This window comes from Saccopteryx leptura, chromosome 2 (assembly GCF_036850995.1).
Source record: "Saccopteryx leptura isolate mSacLep1 chromosome 2, mSacLep1_pri_phased_curated, whole genome shotgun sequence".
Lineage (NCBI taxonomy): Eukaryota > Metazoa > Chordata > Mammalia > Chiroptera > Emballonuridae > Saccopteryx > Saccopteryx leptura.
The window spans coordinates 216,061,656-216,081,708 of NC_089504.1; the positions used below are offsets into that span (position 1 = coordinate 216,061,656).

The 20,053-nt window shown below is 48.8% G+C and overlaps 1 protein-coding gene across 2 annotated transcripts in view; it reads right to left on the reverse strand.

Annotated features, from left to right (window-relative positions):
- Positions 1 to 10,646, reverse strand: part of AGPAT3 (1-acylglycerol-3-phosphate O-acyltransferase 3) — an 88,923-nt gene extending 78,277 nt beyond the window's left edge. For both annotated transcript variants that reach the window (XM_066370058.1, XM_066370057.1), the window contains exon 1: positions 10,528 to 10,646. The gene's annotated coding sequence lies outside the window, so the exon portion shown is untranslated. The remainder of the gene's footprint in view (positions 1 to 10,527) is intronic.
- Between the last annotated feature and the right edge of the window lie 9,407 nt (positions 10,647 to 20,053).

A 20,053-nucleotide genomic window follows, 5' to 3' on the forward strand; every position in this document is an offset into this window, starting at 1 on the left:
ATGGATAAATCTCTGCTGAGATGACAAGAAAAAAAGAGAGTCAAAAGCAATTTTAGGAATGAAAAGGGGAACTTAACGTTAGACATGGTAGAGATTTAAAAATTAAGAAAATAAAATGACCTTTGCCACAAGGAACCAACAAGTTGAATGAAATGGATAATGTGGCAGGCAACTCTGAGATGGCCACCATGGTTCACACCTCATGCAATCCCCTCCCCTTGAAGGTGGGCCAGACCTAGTGACAGCATGGGTAATATAGGTCACCTCTGAAATGAGGTTTTCAAAGACAGCAACTCACACTCTCTGTCTCTGTCTCTCTCTCCCCTCTTTTCCTTCTCTCCCTCCCTCTCTCCCTCTCTCATTCCCTCCCTCTCTCTGTCTCCTTTCATGCTTGCACGCTCTGATGAGCAAGTTGACACACTGGGGAGGCCCTCAGAATCCTTACAACAGCCCATGTGTAAACCTGGAAAAGGACCCTTCCCCATGGAGCCTTCAGTTAAGACCACAGCCTGGCAACACTTCCATGGTAGCCTGTGAGAAGCCTCAAGCCTGAGAACCCAGCTAAACTGTGCCCAGATTTCTAGACCACAGAAATGGTGAGATGATGGTTTTGTTTTGTTTTTTTGTTTGTTTGTTTGTTTTTGATGGTTTTGTTTTTAAAGCCAGTAAATGTTGGTGTCATTTGTTACACAGCAACAGGGAACTAATACAGATCCCTCCCTAGAAAAATAACTTGCCAAATCGTATTCAAACAGAATTGAAAAACCTGAACGGATCTGCAACCAGTGAAGGAATTGAGCAAGGACTTAAAAACTGATCTACATGAAAGCTGGGCTCAGGCTAAGAAACTACATAGAAAACATATAACCTCAGTCTCACATACACTCTTTTACACAACAGAAAAGAGGCAACACGACCCAACTCAGATTATGAGACCAGCATAATCCAGATCCCAACCCCTGATGAGGACAATATAACAAAGGACAATTACAAGCCAAACTCACTTCTAAACCTAGCTGCAAAAAATTCTAAACAACAACAAAAAAATTCTAAACAAAATATCAACAAACTGAATACAGCAACGTAATAAAAAGTAATATATCATGCCCAAGATGGGATGTTTCCAGAAAACCAAGGAAATCTACTCAGGTACTGACTGTACCAAGTTAAAAGGTAAAAGGAGAAAATCCTATGTGATCAGATCAACATATGCAGAAAAAGTCTTTGATAAAACAACATTTTCAGTAAAATATTCTTATAAACAAGAGAAGTTTCTTAACCTGAAAGGGGCATCTACAGAAAACAAGCATTTTCTCTCTCTTTTTTTTGTAATTTCATTGTTATAAGTGGGTAACAAAATAAAATCCAAGTGGCGCCTGACCAGGCGGTGGCGCGGTGGATAGAGCGTCGAAATGGGATGTGGAGGACCCAGGTTCGAGACCCCGAGGTCGCCAGCTAAGCGCGGGCTCATCTGGTTTGAGCAAAGCTCACCATCTTGGACCCAAGGTCGCTGGCTTGAGCAAGGGGTTACTCGGTCTGCTGTAGCCCCACGGTCAAGGCACATATGAGAAAGCAATCAATGAACAACTAAGGTGTCGCAACAACAACAAAAAAACACTAATGATTGATGCTTTTCATCTCTCTCCATTCCTGTCTGTCTGTCCCTATCTATCCCTCTCTCTGACTCTCTCTGTCTCTGTAAATTAAAAAATTAAAAAATTAAAAAATAAATCCAAGTGGCTATATTAATACGTTTTAATCCCTCCCAGCTGAGCCATTCACACCTTACGAGAAATAGCCTCTTATTTCTTAGGTCTCATCCCAGTACATCATCCATCATTCCAATACAAGGAATTTGAGAAGGTGTTCCTGCCCCTCCCATCCCCCACTCCATAAACGTTGCTCTAAGTCCTGCTGTCTTCCCTAACTCTGCTCCTGGGCAGCTTCCTGCAGGAAAAAGGAGGGATGCCCCGTTCTTCAGGGGCGTCGAGTCCAGGTCTGTGGGTATCTCCTGGTTTATCCAGCCACCCCTCAGAGACAAAACCTTGCTTTGTTGCTAGTGCTGAAATTCATCACCCAGTCTAGACTGTCTCACACCTGTGGCGTGACTCCCAGGAGTATGGCTGCCGGGTTAAAGGACAGACATCCTGGTCCCTCCGTTACCACGAGTCCCCACCCCACTCGGTAGGGTAGCTGCACCCTTCACTCCCTTCAGAGCCTTCTGAGCAGAGCGTGTCCCACTCAGGGATGTCAGACCGCTTGTTTTGAGAAATGGCAGGTCCCATCCCCTTGTACCCCTAATGTGGCCAACTGTCTGTTAAGAGTTAGTTCACTGGTAAGCCCTGACACCTAACTGCCACCATGTGGCCTGTCTGCCTCCATTCCCAGCCACACAGCTAGGTCCCTTCTACTCCCCATGTCCCCTCCACTCTCATGTCAGTTGTATACTTTGAACAGCACTTGCCACCTTCATGGCCATTTGCCACCTTCCTGGCCCCTGTGCTCAGCAGTGAGGCCCTGCTTCCAGTCACTGCCAGCACATTGCTGGGCTCACTGTTGTCTAGCAGTCAGCTGGCACACATGCCTTCGACGGTCCCCAGAAGGACTCTTACAAACATTCCCTGAACTCTGATGGGCCCCTACTTTCTTTTCTGAGACCCTTTAGGGTGTGACAGGTATCCTACATGCTATGGAAAAGTCACAGGCCAGCTGCTTTTCGTTCCCTGATAGGTAACCACCTCCGGGGCGCCACATTGGCTAGGCGGGGTCTCTACCTGGGTCAATGTTCAGGTGGCATAGGGTCTGTCAGCAGCCAGTCAGCTCTTCCACCTGAGGAGAGCTTCCCGAAGCATTGGACTAAGTCATGGTCGGCCACACTGTTCGGGTTTCCTAATTGTGCATATTTGGTTCACTGATGACACAAATGTTGGATTCCTGCCTGTCTGCTGTGTCAATCACTGTCTCTTTAACTCTTTTTTTCAAAACTTTTAAGTATAATATACACACGGAAAAGTGCACACTTCCTAAGTGCATGGCTTAAACTTTCACAAACCAAATACACCCAAGTAACCAACTTCTGGATCAAGACAGAAAGCATTCCCAATGCCCCAAAAGGGCCTGTGTGCTTCCATCCCATCCCCAGTGACCACCCCCTGACTCTGGGCAGCTGACCTGGTTCTGCCCACTTTCAGGCTTTGTATCCCTGGATCAGGCACCATGCGCCTCTATGCCTCACACCCTTTGCTCAGCACACCTATAAGACCCACACATTTCTGCTTGTGGTTGTGGCTACTTCATCTCTTTCCCATCATGTGAATTTTATTTGAAATAATATTCCATTGCTGGTATATGCCACATTTTTCTTTATCAGGATTGACCCACTATAAAGAGCTGCTGTGGCTCAGCTGGGTCATGCCTGCACCAGAAGTGGCCCCTTCTGCAGACCTAGCCACACAGCCTCTGAAGTACTGTCCTGTACTTCTAACATTTTAGAAGGCCATCTAACATTTTAGCCACCCTGGTGGGCAGGTCAGCACCTCCCTGTGGCTATATTTTTGTATGACCCTGATGACCAATGGAGGTAAGTCTTTAATCTCTTCATTTTTCTTTCCATCTGTTTGCCCCTAATCCCAGGAGGAGCAATGGGATGATTCAGAACCGAACAGCCTGTGTTTGTACCAGCACAGCAAGTATCGTTTCCTTAAAAATTGGGAACAAGTCAAGAACGCCATATCATCCCTCCATTCAATGCCATCCTGAAGGACCAGGCAGTAAAATGGAAAGTCAAGATATTAAAAGCATGAGTATGAAACAAAACCACCACCATTCCCAGACAACATGGATGCCTACAACGAAAATCCCCCAAAATCTACAAATGGATAAGAAATAGAGATTGGTAACGTGACTGGCTATAAAACTGATCATGAGAATCAGCTGCCTTTCTGTACAACGCCAACAAGAAGTTAGATAATTTTTTAATGTGGGTCCACCTTACAGACCATGCAGTCTGGGAAACAGCCCAGTACCACCATGTAAATCCTGGTGTGTTCGTGCCTACCTCCTGGTGTTCCACTCAGAGCAGGTAAGACGACTCCACACATGACACTACATGTGCACCAGGAGACATGGGCCAAAACAGATCACTAGCAGGAGTGCCTTCTGGTGAATGAGCAGACACATTTTGTAAACATCTGTACACGGATCTCAGGAGCACCTCCTGTGTGCTCCCGGATACATGGCAGCCCCTTGTTTCCCACTGACATTCTCTTGGCATATTCTCCTTCCTCCACCACCATCTAAGAACCCTGTCCTGTTTCCAGAAGCCGTGTGTAGGGGGGTGGGGGGTAGACAATTCTTTGGTTTTCATCCATAGATAAAGGCTTAGGTTTCTGTTATTCATTTCCTGCTCCTTTTACATGCATTTGGGAAGTGCCCATTTTGTCCTCAGTTAATTAGCTCAGTTACTGTATTTCAAAAATTAAACAAATATTTTAGAACCAGAGGTTGTAAAAATAGAGGCCTACAGGACGAATTCAGGCAGGCAGGAACATTTCTGATTTGCTTGCATGGGCTGTGAAAGATAATTAATATATAATAAAAATAATTGCATATGAAAATCCAGATTTCTGGCTTGTCGCAACAAACTAACAATTAATTCTGGTCCCTGTGCCAACCTGACCATATTGGGTAGGGTCAGTGCTGGGGTCAGGTGAGTATGCCCAAGAAAGGCACTCCGTCATCACTTATGTCCTCACAGCCATCACTGCCAGCCCATCAGAATTGGTGTTTACAACTTTCACATATTACAACTTTCTTTGTTCACAGAAAAGGAAACGTTTCTACCCAATAACTCTCTACAATGTAAAGGAAAGAGGTGAAAGGCACAAAGCAGGTAGGACACCAGGAAGATGCTGTTAGGCTGGAACTCGAAATACCCTGCAGGCTACCAGCACATTTGCTGACAAATGTTCTAGAACTTTGCTTACAGGAGCATGCACCTTGGTTTAGAAAACTGAGGGTAACCTTTACATGCTGACACGCGTGTGCTGATCTCTGTCAGCCATCTGGAAGCACCTGCTTCTTTCAGTGGCACACTGGACCTTGCGGACATTACAGCAGAGAGGCCTGAGTGACGGCTTAAGGAGACCTGCCATAACCACGGGCTTTTTCTAAAACTAATCCAAACTCTGCCCGTGCCATGCGATTGTCAAAAGCTGGAATTATTTCTACTGTGCCCTTCCATTTTTGTGGATTGCCAAGTCACTAAACTTTGTCTCTGAGGAAGCCATGGAGCTTTGTCACTCAGACCCCAGTGAGAGGACCAGCCACCCAGTGGGAGGAGAGCCCTCTCCATGAGGGACACTGAGAGACCACACACCAGTGGGGCAGCTCAGCAGGGCCACTCATGAAGGGCTGGGCCTGCAGGATACGGGGCTCTTGCAGTGGGCGGTGTCCTGGCCTAAAGACCTGGGTGGAGGTGCTTCCTCAGTCCTCCACCCTTACTGGTTCCCTCTCACTGGCAGCACAGCAGCATGGTGGTCCAAGGGCTCTCCTGCCTCGTCCTGCCCCCTCCCTTCAGCCTCCACAGCAGTCCCCCAATAAACCTCCTAGCCCTTCTCACCTTGGCATCAGCCTCCCAAATAACCCAAACTGAGACAGCCTTCACTTAACAATTTGACTTCTGTCTTATTTGGCAAAAATGCGTGCTACTGAACCATATTTTGCAATGTCTACCGATTGAGTGACCTTCCTCTAAACATAAGGATTATGTGTATTTTCCTAATAAAAGGTACATTACTTCATTCATTCAATCAATCACTCCAATGAGACTAGGACAACAGTGTAGGGTGGAAATCAAACTATGGAGTTTCACTCAATCATCAGCACATTCTTTCAGTGGAGGGTCAATGGACAACTCTTCATTTAGTCCTACTTTGTGGCTAGTGAAAAGCTGAGCACAGTGAATTTGCATAAACTGAATTTCTGTTCTTCCTGATGCAACATCCTAGCTGGCACATGTCTGTTCCTATCACCTCAGATGGGGATTTCTGACCCTTGTCTCCATGCGCAGCCTTCTACAAGTGAGCAGTTTGTAAATGAGTACTTCTGTGAAGCCAATCACTCAGTCTCTGTTTCTAAGGTGTAGGTTTTTCAAGTGTAGGTTTCCTGAGCATCAAGGTGATATGGAGTTAATCAGACCTTTGTTTGCAACCTAGATTCACCACCTGCTTACTAAGCAACCCTGGCCAAGCTTGCCCACCTCAGTTTCTCCATCTGTATGATGGAGCAACACCACCATCCTTACAGGGTTGTTTTGAGAATTAAGCAACAAAATAAGCACATAAACCTGCTGACAGAGGCACAAGAATTGTAGCTGTTGTTATGAAAACAATGCACAAAGCCTCAATTATGCAAAAAGGGACACATTTAACATCAGCATATACAGTACTTATAAAGTTTTCAGGTCAGCAAATAACGTGATAACGAGAGAAAGCTGCCACCATGGCGCTCCAGAACCCAGCCCCTGCCTGGTTTATAACCATTAGGGAGCAGGTCATTGTGAGGAACAGACTTGGGCAAGGTCTTCCCTGGCAGCAGCTTTTACTACTGCTTGTGGGATTGTAGAACCCATCACTACTGTTCTTTCTGACTGATTTCATTCCCCACCACTTTGAGAAAGGAATGCAGGTGCTCACATGAATGATGCATGGCCTTTTGAGTCACCTGGGGACAGGCCTCTAGCACCCAGCTTCAGCTTTAGTCCTGTGTAATACAAAGCATTGGGCCAGGAAGAATGCTGCCTCACACATGTTCAAGGACACGTGTTTCTTTCAATTTGGTGACACTAGCATCTAATGTGTAGCTGCAATCCTTCTGGCTACTGGGGAAAAGACATGGCCAGTGTGACCACAGCACCCAGAGAAAGTCCGAGACTTCAGCCCTACGGTGAGAACTTGCCAACTTTCCCCTCCACTCTGCTCCCACCTCCAAACATACACAGATGGCCCCCAAGGTTATCAGTGTTTCGGTCTCTAGAACATTGCTTGATAAAGATAACCAAACATGGCAAATTCTCTAAATAACTAGACAAAGACTGTCAGAGGATGAACCACTAATGTGTTTGCCTAAACTGCAACATTTTAAAATCAGTAATTTAGGATTAATTTTTAAATTATCATGAAGTGGTTTTAGGAACAACAGATTAAGTCATAGTCAACTCCCCTTACAATTGGAAACAACTCATTTAAAACTTCAAGCATTCTTTGGTTGGCCAAAGAATGGTTTACCAAAGTAAAACCCATAAATATCTTAGCTACTGTTTTACAAAATTCAGTCAACCTCACTGTAATGTAAATGTTCTTAATGAGAAGGCTAAATAATAAAGATCTCAGTTTAAAAAAATCATTCAAAAAGAAACAGATAAATGTAACTGATCCACTCAGTGCTTTGATCTCTCACCATCAATCAGCAACAACTTTTAACAGTAAACTATCAGAGTTTTTGACAAGGCCAGAGAGCAAAGACAAGGATTGGAGTGGAAGCCATCACTTTTGCCACAGGTGCATTCTGACTGTGACAAGGGAGCTACCTGATGAAACAGTGAGGGGTCAGTCTCCTCTCAGGTCTCCTGTGTTAAGCTGAAAGTCAATGGAAGATGTGCGTTTCAGGGTCAAATGTAACTGGACAAGTTAACCAGACCTGCCCTCCTCCAAATCCTCAGTAAATTTGGCTCTTCTCAAATACAGTATCAGTTTTACATCATCTCTGTAAGGATTTCAACATTTCTCTCCTACCTCTGATTTAACCAGAGATAAAAGTTTACACACTTTTAGCAGACTCATGGGTCTGAGAAGATGAGAGTCCATGAAGCTTAGTTTAAATTCTGGCCATGCTGATCTATGGCCGGACCTTCAGCAGGTAAGTGGACCTCATTGTTTTTACAGACCACTCATTACAAGGTGAAAGTCTGATTGGAGATAGCACATGTCAAGGGCTAACCCAGTATATCAGGACCCACCGCTAGTTAATGGGGGAAGTAGGAGTGAAAATGGTGACTTTGGTAGATGCTCTTCTTCTAACTTCCAAAATAAAACATCTTCCAATTTACCTCCACTGTCTTGGCACACTGATATGTGTACAGACCCAAGGGTGTCCCTGCAGAAGAGGGCAGCCACTGGGCAGTGGCACCCGCCCCCACCACTATGTGGCTTCTAGAATCTGGACCTTGCAATCCAAGGACCCCTCCTGAGTCTTCCTTCACTATTCACAATGCTGACTTTAGCCCTGTTCTCACAAACTCTTCAGGCTACTGCTAAGAAGCAGATTACTTGGAAGAGATGCCCAGGAAGGGCCACTGCAGGTGGAATAAACAGAGGCTCAGGCCACGCACATGAAGTTCAGTTCAAAACATTAGGGCACCTACACCTTCCAAGGCCAAGAAGAGGCCCTGTGCATGCTGAATATCAATCATATGTAGCTTCTCTTTTAATTTTATTTATTTATTTATTTATTTATTTTTTACAGAGACAGAGAGTGAGTCAGAGAGAGGGATAGACAGGGACAGACAGACAGTAACAGAGAGAGATGAGAAGCATCAATCATTAGTTTTTCATTGCGCGTTGCAACACCTTAGTTGTTCATTGATTGCTTTCTCATATGTGCCTTGACCGCGGGCCTTCAGCAGGCTGAGCAACCCCTTGCTGGAGCCAGTGACCTTGGGTCCAAGCTGGTGAGCCTCACTCAAACCAGATGAGCCTGCACTCAAGCTGGCGACCTCGGGGTCTTGAACCTGGGTCCTTCCGCATCCCAGTCCGACGCTCTATCCACTGCGCCACCACCAGGTCAGGCGCTTCTCTTTTAAATAATGTAATCCAGACGACTTTCAAGAGTCACCAAGAAATGGACACAGAAGTGAATTGTAGCAGGCTAACTATGAAACTTTAAGAGGGGGAAAAAGGAGGGGCAAAACAGAAAGGAAGTGATCAAATTAGAAAATGTTGGGGGCTCTAGCCAGTTGGCTCAGTGGTGGAGCGTCGGCCTGGCATGCAGGAGTCCCGGGTTCGATTCCCAGCCGGGCACACAGGAGAGGCGCCCAGCTGCTTCTCCACCCCTCCCCCTCTCCTTCCTCTCTGTCTCTCTCTTCTCTTCCTGCAGCCAGGGCTCCATCGGAGCGAAGTTGGCCCGAGCACTGAGGATGGATGGCTTCATGGCCCCTGCCTCAGGCGCTAGAATGGCTCTGGTTGCGACAGAGCAACGCCCCAGATGGGCAGAGCATCGCCCCCTGGTGGGCGTGCCGGGTGGATCCCGGTCGGGCGCATGCGGGAGTCTGCCTCCCCGTTTCCAACTTCAGAAAATACAAAAAAGAAAATGTTGGGAATCTGACTGAAATCACTTATGAAGCTTTTAAATGGAGAACATGTTGATTAGCAACCCCTAAAGGCATAAAATCAGCCTGTAGAGCTATAATTTAACATGTAGGGGACCTCTGGGTTAGATGTAACAAAGGCCCTGCACACCAGTCACGGGTCTGGGCTCTCCGGGATGATTTTCACTTTTAATAAAGTAGTCACTTCTCATTCCCACCTGTCTCAAGGTCAGCAGCCCTCATTTTTCCTTCTCATAAGATCATATTTCCTATGAAAAGGAACCCAGCTGCTTAAATATTTTCTTAGACAAGACTTAACATTAGCTTAAAGAGAAAAGGTCTGGGAAGCCATTTATAACAGTATTTTTCCTGTTTCACCGAACTTCTCTCAAAGTTAAAAAGAAAAACTGCACAATCTTTCAAGGTAGCTTCAACTGCTAATAATCCGTCTGTCCTGAGGATCTGGCGATCAAAGGCTCCCAGGTTCTCTGGGTGGCCCTGGGGTAGAGGTGGCTTCCTTTCCAGAGCTCTTGGATTATAGACCCATCACCTGACTGGAACCGTGGAAATTCACAGTCAGCCTTTGGTCCAAACGCCAGTCAAAACTGAAAACTCAGCGCACCCTTCCCTTGAAGTCCACCTGCAGCCCTAGCCCGGGTCCATTCCGCAAAGAGTGAAACCAAACCCGGGCCGCGTGCTGGCTAAAGCGGGGGGTGGCGGTGGGGGGCGGGTGCCGGGTCACCAGCGCCCCGGACACTGAATGCGGGCGCGTCGCGTCCGCCATGGAGCGTAGGGGTCCCCCGCAAAGTGTGGGATGAGGGAGGGGGTGTGTGGAGCGCCCTCCGACCAGCCGCCAGACCCTCCTGAAGTGTCCCCTCCTTGGCCCCAGCGCACCGGCTGCAGCGGACGGCGGCGGCAGGTGGGGAAATCGCCTGGGCCCTCGGGTGGACAAGGCCCCGGAGAGGCCGGAGCAGGGAAGAGGGGGGTAACCCAGGCCCCGGACCGCCCAGCCCCGTCTTCCCGCAAGCCCCAACCCCGCCGGGCGCAGCCGGCCCCCTGTGGCGGGGCCCGGGGCGGGAGGGGAGACCACAAGCGGCGGGGCTAGAGGCCGACCTCGGGCCGGTGAATGGGGGCCCGATCTCGGCGGTGGCCGCGCCGCTCACCTGCTCGTTGCGCGCGTGGCCCCGGCGTTGCCTCCGGGCCGCTCCGGCCTGCGCTCCGGCCCTGGGCGCCCGGCCCTGCGTCGGGCCTCAGCGTCCGCCGCCCCCGGCCCCCATCCCCCCGCCCGGCCCGCCGCCCTCCGCCCTCGGCCGCGCCGCCCCGCCACTTCCTGTGCGCGCAGATCCCACAGTTCCGCCGGCGCGCGGGGCGGGGGACACGCGGCGTCGTGGGGGGGGGGGGGGTGCTGGAGACACGCGGGAGTGACAGGAGAACACGCTGGGAAGCAGGGGGACACGAGGGGTACAGGGGAACACGCGGGACGGATAGGAGAGCCCGAGGGGGACAGGGAGTCGTGGAGTGCCATGGAGCACGCAGGAGGGACGGGAGAAACATGGACGGAGGGGAGACGGGGTGAAGGGGTGGTGGCTGGCGCCGGCAGCGAAGAGACCAGGCCGGGTCCTATAACGGACGCGCTGGCAGGAGGACCTGCGGGGCCCGGCAGGAGGGGCACGTGGGGTGTGAGACCAGCGAGGTCCGTGCAGGGGCCGGATTAGGGGTACAGGAAAGCGAGCGAGCAGGGGCACAGCGTGGACTTAGGGCCAGGGACACAACCTGGTGTAAGGGGTTTGGCCAAACGTGGCCAGGGAGACAGCGCCGTGGGCCCTAGTACCCCCATCTCCCCGGGAGAACCCGCTGAGGGCACTGGGGGTGTTTCCAGGCATGAGCTACCCGCCTCCCAAATCCGGGTCGTGGTCCGAGATTCACTGCGGAGGTGGCATCACGGTGGGGAGCGTCCTGGGAGCCCCGGCTCCGCTAGAGGATCGCGTTTCAGACCCATGTGTTGTGCTCTTTCTGGTAATTGGTACTGGCTTGAAACGTATTGGTTTTTGACTCTGGAGGAAGTTTCCCCACGGGGGAAGGAGCGGGGGCGGCAATCGCCCTGAAGTGGCCTCGCTAGCCCCGCCCCTTGCCTGTGGCCACTGACCCCTGACCTCTCCTGGCAAAGGGAGGTCAGGGCCCCCTGCATGGCCAGCAGGGCACCTGCCCTGTGGCCGAGCCGGCCGGCCGAGGGAGCCGCTAGCAGGATTGTCCTGGAGCTGCCTTGTAAACGGATGGCGATTGCAGAGAGTTACCTCCACTCTGCTTTCTCTACTTGATGCCTGGGTGTGACCTGACACCTGCTCAGGTCCTCGGGTCCACAGGTCCACCTGTTCCTCCAGAGCCTGAACAAGTTTCATTTAAAAGCTGTTTAAATACCAGGTGTTGTTATTGCTGGCTGTGCCTGATTCTAAGCCTCCTCCAATCATTTCAGAAAACATCTAGACTAAAATAAACACACATGCACCTGCTGTACTCACAATTCCCTTTTCCCTGAAAAAAAAAAAAAGTTATGGTTTGGCGATGTTCGTGGAAATTAAATGTTTGTAAAACCTTGGACCCTGCACAGCTACTTCCAGTCATCCATCCTGCAGATAAATGCCACCAGTATCTGCAGATATCTATATGTGAAAGTTCTGACTTACAGTGTAGAATTATATACAACCTATAAACAACCAACAGGCACCTGGTTAAACACACTCCAGAATATCCATTTAATAATATTTTTAACTTAAAACACAAGAAAAATGTAATGTGCTAATCCTATCTAAGTTGATATTACATAATCTCCAAGATTTTAGTTAAAAATAAAGAGAGGAAGCCCTGGCTGGTTGGCTCAGCGGTAGAGCATCAGCCCAACTTGTGGAAGTCCAGGGTTCAATTTCCAGTCAGGGCACACAGGAAAAGTGCCCATCTGCTTCTCTACCCTTCCCCCTCTCCTTTCTCTCTTTCTCTCTCTTCCCCTCTTGCAGCCAAGGCTTCATTGAAGCAAAGTTGGCTTGGGGGCCTAAGGACGGCTCCATGGCCTCTGCCTCAGGCACGAGAATGGCTCTGGCTGCAAAGGAGCAATGCCCCAGATGGGCAGAGCATCGCCCCCTGGTGAGCATGAGGGGTGGATCCTGGTCCCGGGCATTCGAGAGTCTGACTGCCTTCCAGCTTCTAACTTCGGAAAAATAAAAAAAAATAAAGCGAGGTTTCAGAGCAGTGGGTGCACAATTATCCCTCTTCTGTATGGAAAAAGCAATATATGCATTTACATGTCCAGAAACTTCTGGAAGGATAAACCCTGTCTGTACCACACTGTGTCACTGCCCCGGCAGGGGTAAGGAAACCTTTATTGTGTGCTAAGTGTTGATGTTCAACTTTACCAACTGCACACATTTTTATGATTCCTTGTTAGAAACTAATTAAAATGTACCTCATTGTTTAAATATTTGATGGACCTGACCTGTGGTGGCGCAGTGGATAAAGCGGCGACCTGGAATGCTGAGGTCGCCGGTTCAAAACCCTGGGCTTGCCTGGTCAAGGCATATATGGGAGTTGATGCTTCCTGCTCCTCCCCCTGTTTTCTCTCTCTCTCTCTCTCTCTCTCTCTCTCTCTCTCTCTCTCCTCTCTCTCTAATAAAAACGAATAAATAAAATCTAAAAAAGTAAATAAATAAATATTTGATGGCCTCTTACTAGTTACTTTGAGCTTTGATATCAGCAAAAAACACTGCATAGGTCTCAACAGCACAGTGTCATCGGTACAAGCTAATCTCCATTCAGTTAGAATCTACAATCACTCATACCTGGGCTGAGCAGGAATTCGCCTCTGGAAAAACTTGTCTGAACACAGGAACAGAGTGAACACTTAAATGGAACTTGGAAGTTTGCCAGCTAGCCCTTAGCTGCTGGCTGGGCCCTGTGGTGCTCAGATTGATGAGGAATGTGGTCATCATTCAGGTCTGTTCAGAGCCTACTATATACATGTATTGCACCTACTTAACGAAAACAAGGCCGTGGGTAGAGACCATAGGCATCCATTTTATGTTTGTGGAAACAGAAGCATGGCAAAGCTGCATATCTTTCCCACCAGAATACAGCTGGCAGCAAAGCCCCCTGACTCAGCCACAGGCCTGACCCCAGTTGTGATTGATGTTTCCTTGTTAGGAGAGAAACCCAGCTGTCTGAGTTAAAACGGGGAAAAGAAGTTCTTGCCTAGAGTGTTGTGTGGCACAGATTTATAGAGTAAGGGAGTACTGGCCAGTGGGCTCAGTGGTAGAGCATCAGCCCCGCATGTGGAAGTCCTGGGTTTGATTCCTGGTCAGGGCACACAAGTGAAGCACCCATCTGCTTCTCCACCCTTCTCCTTCTTGCTTCTCTCTCTCTCTCTCTCTCTCTCTCTCTCTCTCTCTCTCTCTCTTCCCTCCTGCAGCATGGCTTGATTAGAGAAAGTTGGGCCCAAGTGCTGAGGATGGCTCCATAGCTTCCACCTCAGGTGCCAGACAGGCAGAGCATCGCTCCCTAGTGGGCTTGCCTGGTGGATACTGGTCCAGGCACATGCGGGAATCTGTCTCTTTGCCTCCCCACTCTCTTTGCCTCCCCTTGTCTCACTGAATAATAAAATAAAATATAAATATAAAATATAGAATGAGGGAATTTCTGCTGTGAATGAGAAGACAAATGGCATTTAATGTGAGTATGAGCTGGACCCTGGGGAGGGATGCCTGGTTCGTGACTTCTAATTCTTAGAATGAACTTGCTGGGATCCCATTTCACAGATAAGTAAACCAGAGCCCCAGAGGTAATCCCAAGGTCAAATGGCAGGCAGCTGCTCATCTCCAAGTCCACAGTGGCTCTTCCAGTTCTGAGATTCTCATTGGAGAACTTTCTCATCAAGGTACATTCAGGTACATGGACAAAGATATGTAGTCAGGTGGGTCCTGGGGAGGACAACTGGCTGGTAGACTACCCCAGGGAAGGTTGCCCGGAGTAGCTGGACACATATCAGGCCATTGCCACTACCCTGGGAACTCAAAGCCAGCCATGAGCCAGCTTGTGACCTTGGACAAGGTCATTACCCCTTTGAGTATTGGTTTCCTTTTCTATAAAACAAGGAGTTTCCCACTCAGGACTTCCCTGATCCCCAAGAGAGCCACACCCCTGGGGATACTTCAGGCATTTCTAACAGTCTAATACAAACTTTACATATACCCAAGGTGTAAAAGTATACCACAACTAAAGATAATAGCTTGTTGGAGATTTAGAAACCTAGCACATTAACATTAATTTCAAATGGATAGGTGTTATATGCTTTTGGATAACACATAATAGGAAAATAATGGTAAATGCAATGTTTTCAATTTTTTTAGGAGACAAATTATTTTAAACATGGGCTTCTTTCTGCAAGGGCAAAAATCATACAAGGGATTTTTGCAGTGGAGACTGGAGGCCCCAGGATGCACTGGGAACCACCCTCAAGGTGGTTGTTGAGAAACCTCATAAGCTGGAAAATACAAGAATGTCATGCGGAAGATGGACTGGAGAGAAACCTGACTGATCAGCTTGGAGGTCAAAGTCAAGGTCACAAGAGCAGGAGAAGCCAGTGTTCCACAGAGTACAGATGTAGGGCAGATATCCAGTATATGGGAAAGCCACGTATGCAGGGGTAGAGCCCTGGTTTGAACCCTGCTCCCCTTGCACTGACTGTGAAGGCAGGTGCATTATTCAGCTCCTGTGCCCCACTCTGCAAATAGTAACTGCCATATGCAGTTGTCATATTGTGGAGACTGAGGACCTGTGACCTGAGCATGGGTCAAAAATAGCCACTGAGCTGTTAGCCGTGTACCAACATCAGCATCCTGTTAAGTGAGTCCCACTGAAGAGTTCGGGATACCAGAGAGCAAGGGCAGCTGGGCCAGAGGGTAGACTGAGGGGCAGGCATAGGGAGGCCAGAACAGGGCTGTGGGGTGCAGACCAAAGGCCCCTCCCCAGGCAACCCCACCAAGTCTGAGCAGGTGAGGTACTGGGGCTAGACACCCCTAACAGGCCACCTTTGCTCTGAACCTCTACCAGCTGCATTGAGGTCTGAAGCTTCACCTACCCAGCCCTGTCCCCTTTATCCTTTACATGTGTTACAGTGTCACCCGAAGCCACTTGTACCCTAATTCCATTCAGTATGGACTCCCTGGAGGCCTCCACCGAACACAGGGACACAGGGGAGTACAAAAGAGGCCTTACCCGCCCTTTCATTTAGAAATGCTCTTGATCAGGCCCTCCCAGGACTGCACCCACATGTTTCTCTGACCTGAAGGCTATGGGTCTCTGAATGACTCAAGTGCTCAAGGCTCCTTGTAAAGGTGGGCATGGCTGCCCCAGGCAGGCCCTTGTCCACAGGAGGGCGGGACACTGGCAGTCAGTGTGGCCTCTCAAAGGAAGGTCTCCCTCCTTCCCACACCCACCCATACCTCACACATGCATGTGCGTGAGCAAGAAAAACTTTAACTTTTTTCTTTGCACAAATTGTTTTTCAAATGTTCTCTGGGATTTCTTTTTTTTTTTTTTAAATACATGCTGTTTCTAAAAATTCACCTGTTCAGATTTGGTATTCCTAATGCATGTGGAAAAAGGCTACCCCATCCCATAGGCCCACTGTGCCATCCAATTCCTACGAAACAGGAAAAGGAGTTACTCATGACAATTTTTAGTGGGATCAAGGAAATGCTTCCAGAAAAAAAAAAATTACCCCATGGGTTGGTATGGAGGGGAGGAGTAGCTCAATAGCTTTTGTAGAGGCTATTAAATTCCTCCAGCACAGAGATTTAGGCATAGGTGTGAGATCCTGCCATGATTTGCCTGGGAATAAAATACATACAATCTAAATACTCAGAATAACAAGAAGAGTTGTTTCTGGGGGAAAAATAAATGTATGGGTAAGTGCCCTTATGTCACCCAATGCAGGCTGTGGCCATGGTGAAGAAACTGGTCTATCCACCACCCAGGGCTCTAAAAACAAGCTCAATGTCACTTCTTGGAAACACTTAGAAGAGGAACACCAGGGTCTTTCCTTTCAGTTTCAGTATTCATCTGGCTACTTTCCTAAAATTATTGTTACATCATGATGCACACACACAAAACAACAACAAAATAACAACCCTGATCCTTTAGCATGGGTTGGGCTGAAGACTGTGAACCTTATAGTGAAGTTATAGAAAAGAAAGGCTCTTAACATGAATAATTTTTGGCAAAACTTACTTTCTCTAAAACAAAGAGACTTTTAGCAGAACTTACTTTTTCTGAAAAGACTCCCTATTCTTGGCCTTGAGGCCAATCCCCCAGACTGTGGCCTTGGGCTAGCTTTGCAAAGTTGCAGGTGTTTTCAGACTGTTTCTCCCTGAATTAACCCTATAGATAAACATTGTAAGAAAGCTTGCTTCACTGTTTTGTTTTATGCTATGCTTCCTCTCCTCCCCATTCCTCAGTCAGGATGTAATTGTGTTCCCCACCATATTGATTTGAGTGATTTAGGTCTCCATGCGGTCTGCGCAGCTGGTTAAAAGACTCCTTAATTTCTTAATTTGGCTAATTGATTGTGTGACAAGACGTCTTATCTCGCTGTTCCAATACAACAGTAGCTGCAAAATAAATCCACGTTTCTGATTTTTCCTCAGAGGTAGTCAGGGTTTGGGGTTTTCCCTCCGGACACAGAGTGATAGGGGTGGGGCCATGGTCATCCCAGAAGGACCCTGACATTTGTTCAGGTACTCTATTCAGGGACAGGGTTTTCCCTGGCAAAGCTGATCATCCTGTTGCAGTGGCCCTCAGCTTCCTTCACATTCAAAGGGGACTAATGGTGCTGCCTCTTAAAGTCTCTGGGGGTAGCAGGTGAATTCACACAGAAAAAGGCATTCTAGAGGTTTCTCAGAAAACCTGCCCCTGGTCTCCCATCTGCAGAACCACTTCCCAGGGGCCTTCCTGCCCCTGCCCCTTCTCAATCTCTCCCAGAATCATCCTTCCATGTCCTCTGGGCTCCCGTCACTGAGTTAGCCTGCTTATTTTCTGTTGACTTGTCTTCTATCCTGTGACTACACTGGAACCCTGGAACGGGCACTCCATGAGAATGGTGCCCACCAGGCCCTGGCACACCCCAGCCCCTGAGCAGCACCTAGCTCCTGCAAGGCACCCACCACCATCTGTGCAAACACGTTTTCGCCCTTGGAAGGCCATGCTGCCAAGTGAGTCCCTGGGGACCTCTGGGTGGTAGGTCAGCAGGGACGAGCACTCTCTTAACTTCACATCTTGATTTGCTTTGTTAGGGCTGTAGTAACAAGGTACTGTCAAAAGCTGGGCGGCCCAAACAGCAGACATTTGTTGTTTCACAGTTCCACAAACTAAAGGTCCAAGATCAAGGTGTGGGCAGGGCTGGTTCCCTTGAGGTCTCTCCTCTGCATGTAGACAGCCAGACGACTGTCTCCTCCCCACTGTCAGTGTCTGTGTCCTAATCTCTTCTTATAAAGACAGTAGTCATGTTAGGTTAGGGCCCATCCTCATTACCTAATTTAACCTTAGTTACTGCTCTAAAGACCCCCATCTCCCAATACAGTTCCATTCAACAGATGTTAAATACAGGACTGTACCATGTGCATTTGGGCGTGACATAGTCCCCCAAACACTCAGCCTACAGCATGTGCATGTTCCCTCTCTCTTATTTATTTATTTATTTATTTATTTGCAATGCGCATGTATTGCTTATGTAATGCTGGCAGGCAATTTCAGGTAACGTATGTCTTATAAATGCAAAGATGCAGGGAAGGGGAGCCACCCCAGAGTGCCCCCACCCCAGCCACTGCCCCATGGAGGCAGAAGTGGGCTCCCACAGAGAAACAGAGATGCATCGGCCAGGCCTGTTAGTGACTCTGTCCTTCCTTTCCTGATGTCCACTGCCACTGAGATTCAGCCAGGACCAACCCCCTTGGGGATGGAGTCTAAAGTAAACTGAGACTTTGGTAGGAAAGAGGGGGCAAGAACACAAGTAACAACAACTGTATATACAAGGGTTCCTCTGACTCTGTCCAGAGATCACCTCCAACAGCAGAGTCCCAGCTCCTTGCTGACCAGTGCCTCAGAAGGACAGGATCAGGCCCTATTGTTCTCACCACGTGATATTCGTGATCCTCACTCTATGGCCTAATGGGTACGGAGAGACCCCAAAATGCTTTTTTTTCTCAAGTGAGAAGCGGGGGAGGCAGAGAGATAGGCTCCCACATATGCCCTGACTGGGATCCACCCAGCAAGCCCTCTACCAAGCAATGCTCTGTCCATTGGAGTTGCTCTGTTGCTCGGCAACCAAGCTATTTTAGCGCCTGAGGCGAGGCCATGGAGCCATCCTCAGTGCCCAGGACCAACTTGCTCTAACTGAGTCATGGCTGCAGGAGGGGAAGAGAGAGATACAGAGAGAGTAGAGGGAGAAGTATGGAGAAGCAGATGGTTGCTTCTCCTGTGTGCCCTGACCAGGAATCAAACTGGGTACATCCATATGCCGGGCTGATGCTCTACCACTGAGCCAACCAGCCAGTGCCCCAAAATGCTCTTCCTGATGAAAACTCCCTTCTCCTCTGTTCAACATCCCAGCCAATACTGATAACGAGGGCAGGGGGCTTTGGGACTCCGTCCTCATTCATCCAGGCATGGGGCTGAGCTACCTCGGTACACTATTTGGTATGGTGCTACAGCTTACTGCAAATCACAGAGCAAATAAAATTGCTGAGAGGATGTTCAAAATACTCAAGGACTGGCCCTGGCCGGTTGGCTCAGCGGTAGAGCGTCGGCCTAGCGTGCGGAGGACCCGGGTTCGATTCCTGGCCAGGGCACACAGGAGAGGCGCCCATTTGCTTCTCCACCCCTCCGCCGCACTTTCCTCTCTGTCTCTCTCTTCCCCTCCCGCAGCCAAGGCTCCATTGGAGCAAAGATGGCCCGGGCGCTGGGGATGGCTCTGTGGCCTCTGCCCCAGGCGCTAGAGTGGCTCTGGTCGCAATATGGCGACGCCCAGGATGGGCAGAGCATCGCCCCCTGATGGGCAGAGCGTCGCCCCATGGTGGGCGTGCCGGGTGGATCCCGGTCGGGGCGCATGCGGGAGTCTGTCTCTCCCCGTTTCCAGCTTCAGAAAAGTGAAGAAAAAAAAAAAAATACTCAAGGACTATTTTCAAGCAATTTAGAAGCAATCTCCTCACAGAAATTGAAATGCTAATTATAAATAATTATGCTCTATCTACTAAGATAATCAACACTATTATACTGGTCTGAGCTTGTGTTGGAGTCTGGAGCAAGAAGACTGCAGACATTGGCCGGGTGGTGAGCTGGCTTTGGTCTCCTCACTGACTGCAGGTTTCATGAACTCACACAGGGCTCCTCTGGGCTCCTCCCAGCAGCAGGAGCCCTCAGTCCTCTCCTCTCTCCTGGCTTCAGCAAGAATTAATGTGTGCCCCCCTTAACTATGCTCCTGAGAACTTTGACCACCTGATTCCACCCTGTCTGCGCCAGTCTCTCAGGTTTGAATCCTGGCTTTGGAACTTTTACAGCTGTGACTTTTAGGCAGGTTTCTTAAACTCTCTGTGCTTCGGTTTTCTCATTTCAAATGGGAATAATAAAAGTACCTACCACTTAGGGGTG